Here is a 21,071-nt window from a genome sequence, read left to right on the forward strand (position 1 = left end):
CGCTAAGCAGTATTGCACCCATATTGTACTGTCTCAGTACTTTAATATTTGTGTGCTGTAGCACTTTTTTTATTCACAGTTATTTTGTAAATAACACTATTCTTTGCATTTCTGGTCAGATGCTAAGTGCATTTCATTGGCTTTGTATCTGTACTCGGCGCAATGACAATAAAGTTGAATCTGATCTAATCTAATCTAATGCACTTTACATACTTCTTATTATCAATAGCAATGCCAGCCCAAAGTTTATTACATCTCTCACTCCTCTCCATCTATTTTCGCTTTTTCTCACTCTTACATTTCAGTATTGCTTTGATCTTTCTGCTTACCCAGAGTATTTAAACTTTGAAGAAGACCTGTTTTATTTTGGATCTATTTATTTTGTACTCTTTTTCTCATATTTGAAGATTTTCATTGGTAATTCATTAAAATCAGCTAATTCTAATTTATAAATTATGATGGCAGTTCAGGATGAAAATGGAGTAAACTGACAGAAAAAGGGCACTTCATTATGCAAATATAAACGCAGGAGATTCTGCAGATGCTGGAAATCCAGGGTAACACATACTAAATGCTGGAGGAACTCAGCAGGTCAGGCAGTATCTATGGAAATGAATAAGCAGTTGACGTTTTGGGCCAAGACCGTTCATCAGTCCTGCTGAGTTCCTCCAGCATTTTGTATGTATTACTCATTATGCAAATGCCTGTGCTGGCTTCTAAAGTTATACCCTGTATGTACATTAGACATTCATTTTTACCTTTAACTCTAAAGAGTATGTTCTGTGTTTGTTTGTATTATTAAAAGTGAACATTACTCCTTGTAAATAACAGTAAATTATGTCATTTAAAATTAGAATTTTAATGAGTTTATTCTTCTCATCACTCAAATCAGGTATATATAGATTTTCATTCAAAATGGCAACTCTATAGCACACAAAGTAATGAAAAATAATAATCTGCTATTAATTACTGTCACAAGATTGTTGTAACTTCTTGGCGTCAGACTAATCTATCAAAAATTTTCTACAATGATAAAAATCACAATCAACCAGTGTGGCAATCTAGCATTCCCCTAAATAAGATCATGTTATATTTGTTTACTGTGGCAGGTAACACTTTCAAGGACTCTACGACTCTTGTTCTCGATATGATTTATTTATTTATTGTCAGTTTTTTTGTATTTACACAGTTGTCCTGTTTTGCACATTGGTTGTTTGTCCATCTTTCATTGATTCTTTGTGTTTCTTTGTATTTACTGTGAATTGCCTGCAAGAAAATGAATCTCAGGATGGTGTATAATGCCATATATGTGCTTTGATAATAAATTTACTTTTCACTTTGAATTTTTAACTAGGAAGGTTCTGAATTCAGTATTTGGTTCAAAATGAGGAAAATATTTATGTGCGTTCTTCATCTTCATTGGACTAAAATAAATGATAAATAAACTTCATAATGTGAAAAATAAAACAAGGTTAAAATAGGTTTGTAGTTAAGCAGGGTTTCACTATCACTTCAACAAAGCCAAGATCTTTTAACAGACAGTAACCTTGTTGAATCTGTGGAATTTGTTGCCACGGGCGGCAGTGAAGGTCAAGTCATTGGGTGTATTTAAGGCAGAGATTGATAGGTATCTGAGTAGCCAGGGCATCAAAGGTTATGGTGAGAAGGTGGGGGAGTGGGACTAAATGGGAGAATGGATCAGCTCATGATAAAATGGCATAGCAGACTCGATGGGCCGAATGGTTGACTTCTGCTCCTTTGTCTTATGGTCTATAGTAACTAATGTCTTCCACGTAATTAGGTTCTACCACGTTATCATATTGCGGGCACATGGGAAAATGTAACTGTGATTAGTGAGAGCATTGCTATTTAACAAATGTTACTATCATAAGCAACTGGAGCAGTAGTATACATACAGCATATTATGCTTAAGCAGTCAAGTAGTCAAGCAGTATCTACAGAACTGAATGAACAGTTGACATTTCAGGCCGAGACCCTTCTTCAGCACTGGAAAGGAAGGGGGAATATGACAGAATAAGAAGGTGGGGCGAGCGGAGGAAGGACGAGCTAGAAAGTGACAGATGAAGCCAGGTGGGTTGAGAGGAAGAGGGCTGTAGAAGAAGGAATCTGACATGAGAGGAGAGTACACCATGAGAGAATGGGAAGAAAGCTGGACACAAGGGGGAGGTGATAGTCAGGTGAGGTGAAATAGTCAGAGGGGAATAGTAGGATGGACACTCCATCTGCCAAAAGTGGAATTTCCTAGAGGCCAACCATTATAATTCCTATTCCCATTCCAACATGACAACCCATGGCCTCCCCTCTTGCCACGATGAGGCCACTTTCAGGTTGGAGGAGCAACACCTCATTTTCCACCTAGGTAGCTTCTAACTTGGTGGCACGAACATCAATTTCTCCTTCTGGTAAATTTTCCCCATCCCCCTTCCCTCTTCTTCTATTCCCTACTCTGGCCTTTTATCTCCCATTCTCACCTATCTATCACCTCCTAACGGTGTCTCTCCTTCTTCTCTTTCTCCCATGGTCCACTCTCCTCCCCTATCAGATTCCTTCTTCTCCAATCCTTTACTTTTCCCACCTGCTTAGCTTCACCAACCTCTTCTAGTTAATCCTCCTTCCCCTTCCTCCACATTTTTATTCTGGTTCTTCACCCTCCCTTTCCAGTCCTGAAGAAGGGTCTTAGCCCAAAACATTAACTGTTTATTCATTTCCATAGATGCCCCTGACTTGCTGAGTTCCTCCAGCATTTTCTGTGTGTGACTCTGGATTTCCAATATCTGAAAAATCTCTTGTGTTTATAACTTAACAAGTGGTCAGATGCAAGAAAAAAAAACTTGATCATGTTTCTTGAACCAAGCTGGTGTAAATTAATAGTTAGGGTTTAAATTAGCAATCTGGAAGTCACGATATGTGCAATTGTGCTTAAATTGGCAAATATATTTTGTGGGCTAATGAAAACTGATGTTTTGCAATTAAAGACCTAAATAATTCATAGATGTTGGCAGTAGTCAGTGAAAAGAGAGCAACAATTTGGCCTATTTAATTTTGAGCTCATGATAAAGTATATGACCGTCCCTCCAATGCAGAGGTTCACAGAGGCTGCAGAGGTTGTAGACTCATCGTGTTTCCTCACTGGCACTGATCTCCCCACCATTGAGGACATCTTCTAAGGTGACACCTCAAGAAAGTGCCAACCATTTCTAAAGACCCTCACCATCCAAGACATGCCGTCTTTGTCATAGGGGAGAATGTACAGGAACCTGAAGACCCGCACTCAACATTTTAAGAACATTTTCTTCCCCTCCACCAACAAACTTCTGAACGGGCCATGAACTATCTCCTCATTTATCTTTTGTGCTATTTATTTATTTTTGTAACTTATAGTAATTTTAAGGTCTTACAATGCTGCAAAAGAGCAAATTTCACATGTCAGTGATAATAAACCTGACTCTGATTCTGATTTCCTGGAGAGATGTTTCATTGATAATATCAGACTTCCAAAAGTAACAATGATCTGAAATGGCAACTTGTCAATCATTACTAAATGCGCAGAATGTGTCAATCAATTGGAGATGAGAGCTGATAAGGTTAAATGGAATAATTATTAACTAATCAATCCAATACATTGTGGGTAAAACAACAGACAGCTGTTATTGTTAGTGTTAAATAACTGTTTAGTGTTATATAGATACACACAGAACTTTAAAATATAATTATAACTTGGACTGATACAATAAAAATTCATCACAAGGCACTTCTTGGAGTGTTGTGAAATGAAATTTAACATGGTTATAAGAGGTATGAGATGAAGAAAGAGAGGTAATGGCAGTGCAGAGAAGGACATTGAAAGGATAGAGAGATAATGGTAATGTAGAGATAGGGATAGGGAGATCTGGAGAATGAATTCTAGAGTTTAGGGTTGAGGGTGTTGAAGATATGACCCCCAGTTGTGAACAAACGGAAATTGTGGCTAAGCAAATGGGCACACACAAAATGCCTGCTGAGTTCCACCAGCATTTTGTGTGTGTTGCTTGGATTTGCAGCATCTGCAATAATCAAATGGGATAGTGTTTGATGAAGTTAATAGATTTGTTTTGAAGAAGTGATTCACTGGACAGATTAAGGAAATATAGTACAGTAGTTATATGTTTAATGGAATTCTGGGAGTATTTGATAAACGATCTTAAAAAGGTTTCCAGAGGACTTAGAGCATCTGCCTTAAGAAGATAGTAAACAGTATTAACGGAAAATCATTTGATTGCAAACACCCATAAGAGTCACTGAGTGAAAGGCAAAACACTGCAGGTGCTGAACATTGGAAATAATAGCAAGGAATGCTGGGAATGCTCAGAAGGTCAGACACCATCAGTGGAGAGGGAAGCAGCATCAGACTGATGACCTTCCTTCAGAATAGTGTTTTGAATTTAAAAGCATCCAAATGCGGTGCCAGAATTAAGTCCACTTTTGTTCTTCATATATAAATATATCACTTGAACTCAAGCCCAGGACATATCTCAATAAATGCAAATAACACCCAAGTCAAATAGCTGAAGACGAAGTTCAAGTTCACATTTATTGTCATCTGAAGTAAACCAAGTGAACTGTGGGTAGGGCAGTTGTATAGACTCAGGTGGCACAATACAACAACCTTTAACATCCCTCGCTATCAACCCCACATCTAGCATCTCCCTCACTATCAAACCCACGTCTAGAATCAGAAGCCTAGTGCCTTGCATCCCATTCTCAGAGGCACAGCACCTCAGTTGCCATCAGTCCAATTCCCAGGGCTAGAGTCCTATACTCCAGCTCACAGTCAGTCCTAATCCCATAGTCAAAGATCTAGCACTTGGTTTGCCCTCACACCTATTCCCAAAAGGCCAGGGGACAGGCGCATGGTCCAAGGCCAAGGGTCAGATGCTTGGCCCAACACCAGACCTCTCCTTCAGCTAGCGTCCCCACACCTGACTTGTTGCCGTCCTCATTTCCTATACGTACATTTAACAAACGCTTGGAGATTATTTTGTGGAGTTCTAACATAATTGACTGCATATATTGAAGAGTTCTGCTTAAATGCAACCTCTAAATGAGTGAAAAAGATCGTGAACCATGAATCTTTACACATAAACTACGATGGAAAGTTTGGATAAATGCTTTTAAACATTGTAGATTTCTGTGATGTTTCTTCTTCAATGCTTAAAGCTGAGATTTAAAGGAAACCAAATGCAGATGAAGAAGTTCGAATGCAGTACAGTACTAGGAAGACATACAAGGTAAGTGGAATATTCATGGTGACTTTTGGATGGAGCAAACTTTGAGAGGTTGGTTGAATGGCTGCATTTTAGTGGTGAGGACTTCAATGTTTCAGTTGTTCCACCAGAAATCTTGGCAGGCAGCAATACCAACAGAAATCCTTTGTGAGAATGTTTTAAAAGAGTGGTTATTTTCATTGACAAAGATAACAGAAGGATGCTGGTAATGTGGTAATACTGATAAAGAAGACAGTTAAAAGCAGAAAAATCTTAATGGACTTTTTTTAGTAACCATTTGAAAACAAGCAATTGAACTGGCTTTAGAAAGTGAGCAGTGATGTCATTATCTTAAGTGGGATAGTAGGGAGCTTTCAAGAAGCTAAAGGCAAAGTGTTGTGTATTTAATATTTCAGTAGTATTTGAGTACTATTGCAAAATGTATTTACTTTGCTGTGGATATCTGTTTAGTAGTTGTATTACATAATATACTGTGTATATAGATGAGATGCATTCTCTATTGAGTTGGAGTTCATAGCGAAGCAGGGGGAGTATTTAGTATTTCAGTCGTAGTTCAGTAATATTGTAAATATATTGCTTGATTAAACATTATTGTTCCTTTAAATAATTCGTTATGGGTTACATGTAAAAATAAGTGATTTGCATACTTCATGACCCTACCACGAGATACCTGTGCACCTTGGTTAAAGTAAACATGAAGTTAGATATGTTATTCCAGACTCCCTTGTTTTCCTTTCAATTAATTTTTATGTTTTGGAGTTATAAAATATAACAGAAAGGATAGATAACATGGCTGGAAGATGATCTTAAATAGACCAAGATCAGAATCAGGATCTTCAGGTACCTTTACAGAAGTGTTGGTATCGTTTGTGCTTGAATTGTATTGTATTTCTTTATATTACTAAATATCCCTTAGAATATTAACTGATATTTAATAATGCTGTTGTTGTTTAAGATGATATATTAATGCAGGGAGTTTCTGCAGTTTGTTTAGTAGCTGTAATTAGCTGAATTTTGTAAAGGGTATAGAGAGGCATAGCTCCTTAGATGGTGAACTTGGGACTTTGATTTCAACATTGTCATGGATGAATGTATGGCAAGGGAACAGTCTCAGTTAAAGACAAATGACTACACATTACTAAGTTTAGTCTGAGAACTCATTTTTAGGAAATTAATGAATTTACATTAAAAACTGAAAAACGCTTGTATTGATATATAATAAAGGACAAACAGGAGCTGTTCTGCTATTTTAAAGTACTCATTAATGATGTAGTTTGGTACCAGGAAATAAAGCAGTTTCCATTAAAGATTTCCTCTTACTAAAAAAGCAATGTCAAACACCAAAGAAGATAGTGCTTGAGGTTTGTTAGATTACACATTAATCCCACATGGCTGGAGCCAACTTGGCGTGAATCCAAGTTCTAAGCAGTATTTGCAAAATGGGGAATGCTAAAGTCATTAAAGCCAAGGTTCTGCAGACTGCTCAAATATATAATTAATCCTATGGCTGAACATTGACTCAAACATTACTTGACCTTGGCCCTATCCTGTATTCTTTTTTATAGGAGGGGATGCTTGGAATGCAGCAGAGTTCTGTCAATATTGAGGGATAAATGGATGTGGTTAATGCATCAGTGTGGAAGGTCAGAAAAGATGTCCTGTGTGTTGGCCTGTTTGTTCTCTTTCAGGTCTGTTTGAGCTATTCAGCCTGCAGTAGAATTTCCAATTTACTGACTGGCATCACCTCTAGAGACAGGAAGTAACCCTGATTGATAAGTAAATGCTCCACCACGCTAGATAGACAGATATCTTGCAACAACATTCGGTTTCCCTGAGATTTCACTCTCTGGTTGTTGATTGATCACTGGCTGTGTTTTTGCTTCACTGCAAAATGCAACATTTTCCTTTTTCCCAGTGAGTCATGTGGCTTTTCTCAGTGGTTAATAATCCTGATGCCAAATGCTTATCAAAAAATTCCAAGCACATTTCAGTGGCAAAAGATATCAATTCCACTCATTTAAACTCATGTCAGTAAGTAAAGGCTACCTGATCTCTAAATCATTGGTAGCTTTACTTGAGTCCCGCAGATTACATTAGAACTTCTCTGAACTATCTTTGCTATTATCTACATTTTTCTTATTTCATACCAAGCTACTGTCTACAGCTTGATCTTCTGGACCAAGGGTTGCTTCTGGATATCCGCTATGGCTACCAGTGGTCATTTCAAGCAGTCAAGCAGCAGCCATCGAATTAGCTCAGCACACTTCTCCCTTCACTCAGCAACTTGCCCCCTGCTCATTATCCTAGTCCTTACACATTGCTAGGGTAATGCCCGTGGATGGACTGATTTCTGACACTTTGTGTAGAAGCCTTGAAAACAGCAAAGGTCCCTTCACGTATAGGGATTGGTAACTGGGAACAACTGGCTAAATGGTGCTCTGTGGACTAAATCTTGTGCCATTGAAAAAGAGGCTGTCATTTTACTGCACTGTGCAGGTGGAGCCAACCTTGCTTTCATAATTTCCCACTAGTGAAGACAATAGATGCAGGAGTAGGCCATTCACTGTGATCATGGCTGATCATCCACAATCAGTATCCAGTTCCTGCCTTATCCCCATAACCTTTGATTCCGCTATCTTTAAGGGCTCTATCCATCTCTTTCTTGAAAGCATCCAGAGACTTGGCCCCCACAGCCTTCTGAGCAGAGCATTCCATATATCCACCACTCTCTGGGTGAAAAAGTTTTTCCCCAACTCCGTTCTAAATGGCCTACCCCTAATTCTTAAACTGTGGCCTCTGGTTCTGGACTCACCCATCAGCGGGAACATGCATCCTGCCTCCAGCGTGTCCAATCCCTTAATAATCTTATATGTTTCAATAAGATCCCCTCTCAACCTTCTAAATTCCAGGGTATACAAGCCCAGTCGTTCCAATCTTTCGACATATGACAGTCCCGCCATCCTGGGAATTAACCTTGTGAACCTGCGCTGCACTCCCTCAATAGCAAGAGTGTCCTTCCTCAAATTTGGAGACCAAAACTGCACACAGTACTGCAGGTGTGTCTCACCAGGGCCCTGTACAGCTGCAGAAGGACCTCTTTGCTCTTATACTCAATTCCCCTTGTTATGAAGGCCAGCATGCCATTAGCTTTCTTCACTGCCTGCTGTACTTGCATGCTTGCTTTCAGTGACTGATGTACAAGAACACCTAGATCTCGTTCTGCTTCCTCTTTTCCTAACTTGACTCCATTTAGATAATAATCTGCCTTCCCGTTCTTACCACCAAAGTGGATAACTTCACATTTATCCACATTAAACTGCATCTGTCATGCATCTGCCCACTCACCCAGCCTGTCCAAGGCACCCTGTATTCTCATAACATCCTCCTCACATTTCACACTGCCACCCAGCTTTGTGTCATCGGCAAATTTGTTAATGTTACTTTTAGTTCCCTCATCTAAATCATTAATATATATTGTAAACAGCTGCGGTCCCAGCACTGAACCCTGCGGTACCCCACTGGTCACCGCCTGCCATTCCGAAAGGGATCCATTAATCGCTACTCTTTGTTTTCTGTCAGCCAGCCAATTTTCAATCCATGTCAGTACTCTGCCCCCAATACCATGTGCCCTAATTTTGCCCTAATTTTGAAGAAAGTGAAGACAATGGAAAAAGTCTGTCAGGGATTTCAGCTCAACATGTTCTGCTTTTAACCTGAGACTGGGCCTCTAAAGTCCACAAATGCATGCCTCCTCCACCATTATAAATATCATGGCTTTTTTTTACTTCGGTGCCACTTTCCTGTACTAACATTGTATCCTTTGATTCCCTAAATATCAAAAAAAAACCCATTCTCTGTTTTGATCTTTCTCAGATTTGCAGAGCTAATTTTCTTTCTGTTGATGGAACTCTCTCACTCACTTTCACTCTCTCTCTCTCACTTGTCATATTTGAAGCAATGAGGGTAAAATTGCTAATTCTTTACGTTATAATCCAAAGGAATGAAATGCATAAGGTGCTGCTGTTCAGAGTGATCAAAAAACCAACAGACTATTCAAATAAAGCTACCAATATAACCACAGATTTCATGGAGAAAAACTGGCTCCGCAAAGCAAATTGAAGGCCTAAAATCTAATTTCAGCAGTTAAATGGTATATACTCTTACAGCTTTCTCTGTGACTGTTGCTTTTAAAGCAAGTTGAATAAGAACATACAATTAAAAAGCACTTGTAATATGGTATAAAGCATTTCATGGTATAAGTCTTAAAGAATGAAACATTTTTAAAAATTGAGAAAATTGCCAGGATTCCCTTCATCTACTTAGGACACTATGCATATAATTGGGGCAGGAGACTTGTTGAGCCGGTTCTGACTAGTGTCAGTCATGTGCACTTGCTTTGCTGTTACATGCTACACTATGCTTAGGGTGAGCGGTTTTTAAATAGTGTCAGTTGCATGTGTTTGTGTTCAAAAAGCAGTGATCAATGGTAGTTAGTGAGAAATAAGCAGTGCAAACAATTCAGAACTGTCCTACTGCTTATTTGCCCACTGTGGTTTCAAGCATTGAGGCTTGGAGATACCAGAAACAGCAGGGGTGAAAATGTAATGATTTCACTACTTCAACAAATTAGGAACTATGAAGGATTTGAAAGAATTGACAACTATCTTGAATGTTACTTTTGGCCCCCACTCAGCTCGGCTCTCATCTGTGGCTCCAAGTAACCATTTGCATGCGACAGCGGCTACACTCCAGGAAACTGCTTCAACAAGTGGGCTAAGCCAGAAAAGGATAGCTGGTGGATTTCAGACCACAGTGAGATAGGAACACGCTTGTCCTAGTATGCAAAGCCAGCTCCAGTGGACTAGGTGAATGAGATCTACAAGAAGATCCAATGGCCAGGAAAGCGGTTCTGCAATGCCCAGAAGAAATCATGATCATGCACTACAACCAGGGGAGACCCCAGTTGTGATGCCTGCTAGTACCACTGGACCCAGACTTCTGAGGTGAGGAGAGTGGAACTGTCCCAGTGCGACAGCTTTTTCACTTTTAAAATTCTTCCACACAGGTTTCCTGTCATCGTCGGATACAATAAACAACCACTAGTACCATAGAACCATAGAAACTTCAGCACAGAAACAGGCCCTTTGGCCCTTCTTGGCTGTGCCGAACCATTTTCTGCCTCGTCCCACTGACCTGCACACGGACCATACCCCTCCATACATCTCCCATCCATGTATCTGTCCAATTTATTCTTAAATGTTAAAAAAGAACCCGCATTTACCACCTCGTCTGGCAGCTCATTCCATACTCCCACCACTCTCTGTGTGAAGAAGCCCCCACTAATGTTCCCTTTAAACTTTCCCCCCTCACCCTTAACCCATGTCCTCTGGTTTTTTTCTCCCCTTGCCTCAGTGGAAAAAGCCTGCTTGCATTCACTCTTATCTATACCCATCATAATTTTATATACCTCTATCAAATCTCCCCTCATTCTTCTACGCTCCAGGGAATAAAGTCCTAACCTATTCAACCTTTCTCTGTAACTGAGTTTCTCAAGTCCCGGCAACATCCTTGTAAACCTTCTCTGCACTCTTTCAACCCTATTTATATCCTTCCTGTAATTTGGTGACCAAAACTGAACACAATACTCCAGATCTGGCCTCACCAATGCCTTATACAACCTCAGCATAACATTCCAGCTCTTATACTCAATACTTCGATTAATAAAGGCCAATGTACCAAAAGCTCTCTTTATGACCCTATCTACCTGTGACGACACTTTTAGGGAATTTTGTATCTGTATTCCTAGATCCCTCTGTTCCACTGCACTCCTCAGTGCCTTACCATTAACCCTGTATGTTCTACGTTGGTTTGTCCTTCCAACGTGCAATACCTCACACTTGTCAGTATTAAACTCCATCTGCCATTTTTCAGCCCATTTTTCCAGCTGGTCCAAGTCCCTCTGCAGGCTCTGAAAAACTTCCTCACTGTCTACTACACCTCCAATCTTTGTATCATCAGCAAACTTGCCGATCCAATTTACCACATTATCATCCAGATCATTGATATAGATGACAAATAACAATGGACCCAGCACTGATCCCTGTGGCACACCAATAGTCACAGGCCTCCACTCAGAGAAGCAATTCTCTACCACCACTCTCTGGCTTCTTCCATCGAGCCACTGTCTAATCCTATTCTAATCACAGTACTATTGATAGTGTTCTAGTTTGTTCTGTATTTCATTTAAATGCATAATTTGTTATTCAGTTAAATGGTATTTCATCTTTTTTATGGCTTTTAACTATTTTCATGAAAGTTCGGCTAATTAGGGCAATAATTTAATTGGGCCAGAAAGTACCGGTTCCGATGTGTCCCATTTAACTGGAATCAACTGTATTTCTGTAATTTATATTATCTACTCACAACAGATATTTGCTGGGAATTCAGAATCAGAATCAAGCTTATTATTACTAACATATGTTGTGAAATTTGCTGTTTTGAGACAACAGTGGAGGGGGAGTTATTGTTCTTGGAATGTTGACTGTGGGTCTTCAGGCTCCTTACTTCCTCTTTGATCATCATGAAGTTAAGAGGGCATATCCCAGGTGTTGAGGGTATTTAGTGATGCTGCCTTCTTCAGACGCCACCTCTTGAAGAAGTCCTCGATGGTGGGCAGGGTGGTGCCCGTGATAGGTCTGACCGAGTCTGCAACCATCTGCAGTCTCTTGTGATCCTGTGCACTGGAGTCTCCAATCCAGACTATGATGAATCCAGTCAGAATGCTCTCCACTGTACACCTGTAGAAACTTGCAAGAATCTCCTCAAGCTCCTAATGAAGCAGAGCCACTGCTGTGCCTTCTTCATAATTGCATCTATATGTGTGGCCCAGGATAGATCCTCTGAGGTGTTGATATCCACAAATTTGAAGCTGCTCAGCCTTTCCACTACTGATCTTCCAATGAAGTGTAATTCTCCTGACCTCCCCTTCCTGAAGTCCACAATCAATTCCTTGGTCTTGCTGATGGTGAGTGCAAGGCTGTTGTTGTAACACCACTCAACCAGCTGATGTATTCTCACTCCTGTTCAACTCTTCAGTGCCATCTGAATGTCCACCAACCAAAGCTGTGTTATTCGTGAATTGCCTAGCTACATAGTCATGAGTGTAGAGAGAGTAGATCTGTGGGCTAAACATGCGTCCTAGAGGTGCACCTGTGTTGGTTGTCAGCAAGGAGTAAATGAATTGTAATATTTCAGCTGTGGACAATAGGAAAATGTCTGCCTCATCTATGCATTGGAAATGAAATTTGGTCTAGTAACAATGATAAATCTGTAATATACTTTGCCAGGCAGCCCTGTGCTCCAAAAGTTCCGTTCCTAAGCTTCATTTCTTCACCACCTCCCTTTCATCTACTAAGGTGTTTACTAAAATCTATCTGCTTGAGCAAGCAATATTGTACTGTCACCCAGCTCTCCTTCAGTTCAGAATTTGTTCTTTTAAAAATGTTGTCTCCTTGTTTCATTATGTTAGAGGCTGTTGAATACAAGTTGTTGTTTACAACATTAAGTATTTTCTTTCAGCATGAGAGAGCACCCATATAAAAATATAAAGGTATTTAACATCACCATGGAAACTTAAACAACTTTCTAGTATCAGATGTGCTCGGGGAAGTGCTATTCTTGTGCTAATGCTGATCTTAGGGCTGTCACAACTCCAATAAAGAACAAAATAATCCATATTGGGTCCAAGGATTTGAAACACCCACAATAACAACAAGCAATATATTTTTTTAATGGGCAAAAATTAGGCAAGTGTGTATTTATCACCTTATTCACCTGGCATCAACCACGTCAAACCTAGGTCATTTAATTTAGGGTCATCTTTTGACTGCATCAGATCAATTTCCTGCCTGAACACATCTTAAAAAAAAGGCAGCCATCTGGTAAACATAGGTTTAGTGGTGGCCACCAGGAACCCAATGCCTGCAGAATGACCCTCCAAAGTGGAAGACAGTTTTCCAGTGAGGTATCACAATGAGTGGAGACGAGGAGTGGACAGGCCAACAAACATTTGCTTTGTGTGGATTAGAAGGAAACTCCCACTGCAACTAGTCCCAAGTTATGGGGTAAATAAAAAATTAGTGTCTGATAGCTCCTTCTGTATTAGGTTAACCAGTTAGGAAAACCAAATATCGGGATTGGTAAAATACTGCTTAACCAGTATTTGGATTTGTAATGAAAGACATCACTAATTGTGCATTGCTAAACTTTATTCTTTAAAGGAGCAGGTTAATCCTTTGCCTGGAACACACTATCAGCATGACATCCAAGTTGTTAACTTTCAATTGTAGTTGTGCCTTAGGTATTCTCTCTCAATAGATTTCAGAAGCTGACTCTTCTTTATCAGGGGAAGCTATCTGCGAATCAGCAGGAGGGATACAGGACAAAGCAAATGCATTCTGGTGCAACAGATTTCCTCTGTTGGAGTTCCATTTATTCCTCAAGAAAGGTTAACAATAATCAACTTTCCTGTATTGCTATCAATAGCAAGCACATCCTGCCCCATTTATTTCTGTGTATGCTGATCCTATTCGAGGAGAGACCTGTGGTATGCCTGCTTTCATCATTCAGTCTGCCAGCTTAAAATCTCAGCATGTAAATAGTTAAAGTGTACAGCTTTTCAAAATAAATCTCTATCTCTTTCGATGTAGGTGTATATTCACAAAGGCATTACCAATTGGCAATGAAGATTTATTAAGCTAAAGCATGGAGTTGTTTGTTATGTCTCCCCTCTCACTGTAAAACGGAGACACCTCTTTCTCCCTTATTAGGGAGAGAGAGAGAGCCTGTGGTATGTTGAATGCCAGGTGAACAACATAGTCTTTGAATACTGCAAGTCTGTGTCTTTACTGTTGCTTTGCTCATGCCTGAGTGCTCAGTGGTGAGTGCCGATGCTTTTTTCTTGCCAGTGGGGGGAAGGGGGATTGTTGCTCACTGCTGCTTATGCACAGGAGGGAGGGGCCTGGGGGGGTGGTTGGGGTTCTAACATTTAACTGCCGTTCATTCTTTGGGACACTCCTTTGTTTTTGTGGAAGGTTGCAAAAGAAAAAGCATTTCAGGATATATATTGTATACATTTCTCTGACATTAAATTGAACCTTTGAACCTACTAACCAGTATATCTTTGGACTGTCAGAGGCAATCGGAGCACTTGGAGGAAAGCCACACATTCCACAGGAGGATGTACGGACTCCTTAGAGATGACATCAGAACTGAACTCCTAGCCCCAAAGCATCAGCTAACATGGCACTATTGCTGGTAAGTGTCCTTCAGGATTGTTGTAGAATATGAAAGTTGTATGCCTGAGTAGATTTAGGTCAAAATATAAAACTAAATCTGATTTCTTCAAGTGGGACCATTTGTGTGAGATCTAAATTGTTTAAGTTCTCAGTGTCTACCTACAAGAGGTCACGGCACACCAAGCCACAGAGACGAGGGACAGCAGCATTGACCTATCATTGAATCTTCACACAGAATCTCAGCTATGTAATTTTGAATAGGAGCTGGAAAACACTTTGCCTCTATCATTAGTCAGTTGATATATTAATCAGCTGAAGAACCCTTCAGTTTGTCCAAAAGATGAAAGGACATATTCTTTAAAGCAAACAATATGCTGGAGGTTGAAGGAGAAGGTAATATTGTGAAAACCCAAAAGGTTGCAATATGTAAGCTCTAAAAACAGTACCCCAGACTTCTTAAAAATATTTTGGAGAAATAAGATGAAACTGTTAAAAATCATCGAAAGATAAATAAAGGACATGCAGTTAGCGAGTGCACTGTGTTTTTTTTAAGAATTTAGCTTTTAAATTTATGTGTACTTCCAACTCAATAGCTTTTTATAAGGACTAGTAAATGAATAAATTCATTCAAAGCTGTTGAGCATGCAAAAGCTGGCATTCAAACTTGCATGTATTATAGTTGTAGTGATGGAAACTACATCTGAGCTGGAAGAAAATTTCATATTCCACAAATAATTGACACAGCTGTAATCTACAGTCAGGCAGTTATAGCAAGATCCAAAGCTATGTAGCCAAGTCGAAAGCATACTGTTGAAACAAGTTCAGTTGACTGCTATTATTGCAATGCCCATCTGTTACTATAATTCTGTATGTTTTAAGCAGCCAAGACTTTTAGTTGCTGGAAGAGTTGTAACAGTTTATTAACCTGCCATCCATGGCCAGGACTAGCAACGAAAGGAATTTTACTGGCAATCAAAACAATGATAAAAAGGAAGATTTCTTAGTTTGGAAGGTAAATCAGGAAATAAAGATGAAAAGATCTGCGGATGCTGAAAATCCAAGCAACACACACAAAATGCTGAAGGAACTCAGCAGGACTGAAGAAGGGTCTCAGCCTGAAATGTTAACTGTTTTCCATAGATACTGCTTGGCCTGCTGATTTCCTCCAGTATTTTGTGTGTGTTGTCAGGAGATGAAGAATTGGGATTGGACAACATCTATGTCACACGTGTTAAAGCAGCAAACAGTACCATGACATTCAAATTGATGTCTGACTCCAGTACTAACTCCTTTATAACGAGTCAAGATAATTTCTTTAGGAAGTTCTGACATATATTGGTGTCAGCTTGCAAGGTCAATCTGAAAACTAACTCTGATGAGGTGCTCCAGGCATTAGGACAAAAGGAGATCACAATACCAGACAATAACACATCACCAATATGAAAATAAATCATATTTAATGAACTGAGATGATACAAGGTGAAAACAAAAATAATTTTTCTGGCCTGATGCTTCAAAATAGGTAAGGTATGATAATATGAAACTACATAGAACAGGGTACATGTAGGTCAGGTGCAAAACAAGACCACTGCAAGCCTTGGCTAATCCCATAAACTCTAAGGAATCTCACAGAGAACTGGGTAAACTGAAAAAGTCTTCTTATGAACCCGTGAGGTAAACTATGCTAATAATAGTTGCACCTAAGGCACACTAAATTATAAAGGTTAAGAAGACAGTCTGAATAAATACATAGATGATAAAATATCTACCATTTATTTCTAATATCTATCATTCTATTTTTATTTATGCAAAATTATCAAAATGATAGGTATTAACATAACTGTATCTTTAGAATGCTCATGCACAATTGGGTGTGAACAAAAATGGTCAGCAATAACTGATCATCATCACACATAAAAGTTGATACATTTACACTGTAGAGGAAAGACTTTTCCCAAGAACTTCCAGGCCATGAGAAAACCTTGCAGGAAATGTGTCATTCCTTGTGTAATCAAAATAATCTGTCCAATGTTTACCAAAGATAGGAAAAACGTGGGAAACAGTACCAATAAGTATTCATTTTAGATCCAAGGAAATCTTTGATTCCATCAAGCAAGGAAGATTATATAGAACCTTTTCTAGATTTGGATTTTGTTAAAAGTTCATTACCATTCAACATTCAATTACAGAAACTCTGATCCTAATCAATGCAGTTACTATAGACTCAGTATCGGTACCGACTGAGGTCAAGGAGGACTGAGTCAGTGCAACAACCATCCTTGCAGTCTTACTTGCCGCAGTGTCATGTTACCTCCAGTGAGCTTCCCACTGAAGTGCAGATAAAAACCTTCAACATTTCCATTCCAGAACCAAGATCACCCCGCATGGTCTTTGATTTAGAGGATTTACAGATGATTTCCATAAACCAAACTCTAAGTCATCATTGAAGTACATGAAAAGACAGGCTTTAGATCAACCATACTGTCATAATGTATGCCTACTGCATAACATTGTCTTAAAATAAAACAAGATGCACAATATGATATTAACATAGATTGCTTTCCAAATCTTGAGAGCTAATTCTCCATGAAAGCTGACAACAATGATAAAACTCACAACTGTCACCCCAGGAAAAGAATGTTTGAAGTCTTTATATCAATAATTAATTGTGCTTGCTTAAGAAACACCACCACTTTATATACTTAACATATACATCTCAATGTATTCATGAAGAAATCTCATCAACATCTCAACGTATTCATGAAGAAACCCAGTGCTGTACAAAAAGCAGAATTAAAGGTAGCATATCAATTACAGAAATGTTCAAGGATGCTGAACCAGTAGAAGTCATAAATGGAAAAAAGCAACTGAAGTGGTCTAAGCAATGAAGTATTCCTGCTGTACAGTTAGTGGCTGCTCCCTTAGCCACCCAGATCAGCCACTATAATTGTGCCAACCTGTTGGTATAATGCTTGGAAAGTTTCTTAGGAAGCTTTCTGCAGTCCAAATATATCCAAATATTTAGTCCACAGTCCCATAGGAAATGTAGGTGAGGTTGGCAGATGACATAAGAGACACAAAATTTGTATCCCTGAAACCTGAATTTTGAAACAATTCGACAGATCATAAATAATTAAGACTATTGATGTTCTCAATCTTGCACTCAATGCCAGTAAGACCAACAAGCTGATTGTGGACTTTAGGAAGGGCAAGACAAGAGAACACAAACCAATCCTCATAAAGGGATAAGAAGTGGAGATAGTAAGCAATTTCAAGTTCCTGGGTGTCAAGATCTCTGCGGATCTAACCTGGTCCTAAAATATCAATGCATATCAATTCAGCTATAAGGTTGTCAAAACAGTGGCTATACTTCATTAATAGTTTGAGGAGATTTAATCTGTGTTGTCACCTAAAACACTCAAAAGCTACAGATGTACAATGGAGAACATTCCAACAGCTGCATTACTGTCTGGTATGGAGGTTGGGGGTGGGGGAGGGGCTACTGCACAGGATCAAAAGAACCTACTGAAAGTTATTAAATTAGTCAGCTCTATCTTGGGTACTAGCCCCTGTAGTATCCAAGACATCTTCAAGGAGTGGTGCCTCAGAGAGGCGGCATGATCTCTTGACATTGTTACCATCAGGTAGGAGGTATAGAAACCTAAAGGCATGTGCTCAGCGAACAGGAACAGCTTCTTCCCCTCTGCCATCCCATTTCTAAATGGACGCTGAGCCCATGAACACTACCTCACTTTTCTAGATTATTTCTGTTTCTGCACTCTTTTTAATTTGACTATTTAATATACACATATATTCATTCATTCAGATGCCTTGCTGTTCGGCGTGGGCGATCATGTCCCTCCATCCATCACGGTCCCTGACCCTCCGAATTGCAGTTGTTCCCTCCCCTGTTTCTAATCATGATGTTATTCCATCTATCATTTTCATTCTCTGTCTGCCTCTGCTTCTTTTTCCTTCCAGCTTTCCAGTTGTAACTGAATGTTCTAATGTCTCTCTTCGCATGATGTGTCCAAAGAATTTTGATTGCTGTTTTCTGATTTTCTTAAGTAATGTACGTTTTGTTTCCGTTCTCTGTAGAACTTCTTTGTTGGTTATCCTGTCCGTATATGATATACATAGCATTCTTCTGAGGAACTACATCTCTGCTGCATTGATTATTTTTTCCATTGCATTTGTGATGGTCCATGACTCGCAGCCATACATCAATATAGGAAGAATGTAGCAGCTGAGAGTTCTAAGGCAAATGTCAATTGCTATTTTCTTGTTCATTAGGATATTTCTCATTTCTGTAAATGCTGTTCTTGTCATTGCTAGTCTTGCTTTTACGTCTGTTTCGCATTTGCCATCAGATGTTACCCATGATCCAAGGTACTTGAAGTTGTGAACTTGTTTCAGGATTTCATTTCCCAATACGATCCTACAGTTTGGGATATCAGGTTTCTTTGATATTACCATTACTTCAGTTTTCTTTTTAATTTAAGGTTAGGCCAAGTCTTTTGCTCTCTGCGTTGATGGTAGATACTAGTTTCTGTAAATTTACTTCACTGCTTGCTATCTGTACTGTATCATCCGCATAGCGGAGGTTGTTGATATTGTATCCTCCTATACTTATTCCAGGTAGGTCTTGTATGGTTCTCATGATGGCTTCACTGTACAGGGAGAACAGGTCTAGTGATAGAACACAACCCTGTCTGACTCCTTGCTTTATTGGCTGATATATACCTACTGCAATTGGCTTATTTTTTTTTCTACATTATCATGTACTGCATTGTACTGCTGTCACTAAATTGACAAATTTCATGACATATGTCATCGATATTAAACCTGATTCTGATTCTGATCTATTTTGTCAGCCATCATAGTATCAACTGATTGCATCACAAGCAGATGATCTTTTACTTAACAGATTGCTTGGCAGTTGTTCTGTTTCATGTTTGTTTTATTTATACTTATTTATTGAGATGCAGGGGGGAGTAGACCCTTCCTGCCCTTTGACCTGTGCCGCCCAGCAACCCCGAATTTAACCTAGCCTAATTATGGACAACTTACAGTGAGCAATTAACCGATACGTCTTTGGACTATGGTGAAAACCCAGAGGAAACCTACGCGGTCATGGGGAAAACGCACAAACTCCTTACACACAGCAGTGGGAAACAACCCCAGGTGCTGGTACTATAAAGTGTTGTGCTAGCCACTACGCTACCATGCTATACTTATCTTGAAACACTGTTACCATTTCTGGTGAAGTTTGCATTAGTTATTCATCTTACCCAAGAGGCTTAATAAAATAGCTGATGGTTTGACAACATATTTGTCAACAGTGGCAAGTTGATGGAACTTTCCAACACTGACTTTGGCAACCCTTGTGGAGAAAGATGTTGCTCCTATAAATGAGGCTTCAATGTGTCCAACATGTGCCAAGGAAAGATAAATCAATTTCAGGTATGTCCCTGCAGCAGTGATCATTCAGTCTCCTTTTATCATGGCTAACAAATTTAATAACACATTCTTTATGTAAGTATACATAATGTTGCTACAAATAGAAAGCAAAGTAATTCTTCAGTATGATCCGAAGTTGTATTTGATCACTATAAATGCTGTGATTTTTCAATTCAGAACAAATCGTCTGCAATGGATCATTGAGAATGCCTATTGTCAGCACTTTGCAGCTTCAGGTTATTACAGAGCACTTTGAAACATTGAAACAGCAAAAGGTTATTACTGTGTACTGAAGAACAGAGGATTAGGTACCAAGCACGTCCAATATCAGTCACGATACCACGATGGTCCAGTATTGGTCCGGATTGGACTTTGCCACAAAATTCAATTTTGAGCCATCCTGAGATTCCTGTGGTGGTTCTGGCTTACTATGGGGAGAGGACAAAGCAACAACTGCCAAGGTTGGACGAGAGCAGCTGAGATAAAAATTCCTGTTCCTCCTCACCTTCCAAAACTGAAGGGTTCTCTTCATCTGGAACACCATGTGAACGCTCATCATCATTATGTGCCATGTGGTATGTGAATACAAGTCAATATGTGCTATTATGACGACATTGTGAATACATTGCCAATACGTGTTCCACCCTGCTTGGTCAACAGCTGTCATTCAGCTAATAGAGCTCCAATTAACAATGTTCAAAGTTCAAAATAAAAATTTCTTATCAAAGTACATGTATGTCACCATATACAACCCAGAGATTTGTTTTCTTGTGGGCAATCAAAAATACAAGAAACACAATAAAATCAATGAAAGATTGCGCCCAATAGCATGGACAGACAACCGTGATACAAAAAACAACAACAAACTGTGCAAATACAAAAAAACAGGGAGAAAAAAAAACTAAATAAGCAATAAATATTGAAAACATGAGATAAAGAGTCATTGAAAGTGAATCCATAAATTGTGGGAATGGTTTAGTGATAGGGGGAGTGAAGTTGAATGAAGTTGTCCCCTAAGCCTGAGCCTGGT

The 21,071-nt window shown here is 39.3% G+C and overlaps 1 protein-coding gene across 1 annotated transcript in view; it reads right to left on the minus strand.

The window, feature by feature from the left end:
• The window catches only part of LOC140196833 (matrix metalloproteinase-16-like), a 217,899-nt gene that overhangs the window by 159,856 nt on the left and 36,972 nt on the right, over positions 1-21,071 (minus strand). The window lies entirely within an intron of this gene.

This window comes from Mobula birostris, chromosome 1 (assembly GCF_030028105.1).
Source record: "Mobula birostris isolate sMobBir1 chromosome 1, sMobBir1.hap1, whole genome shotgun sequence".
Taxonomy (NCBI): domain Eukaryota; kingdom Metazoa; phylum Chordata; class Chondrichthyes; order Myliobatiformes; family Myliobatidae; genus Mobula; species Mobula birostris.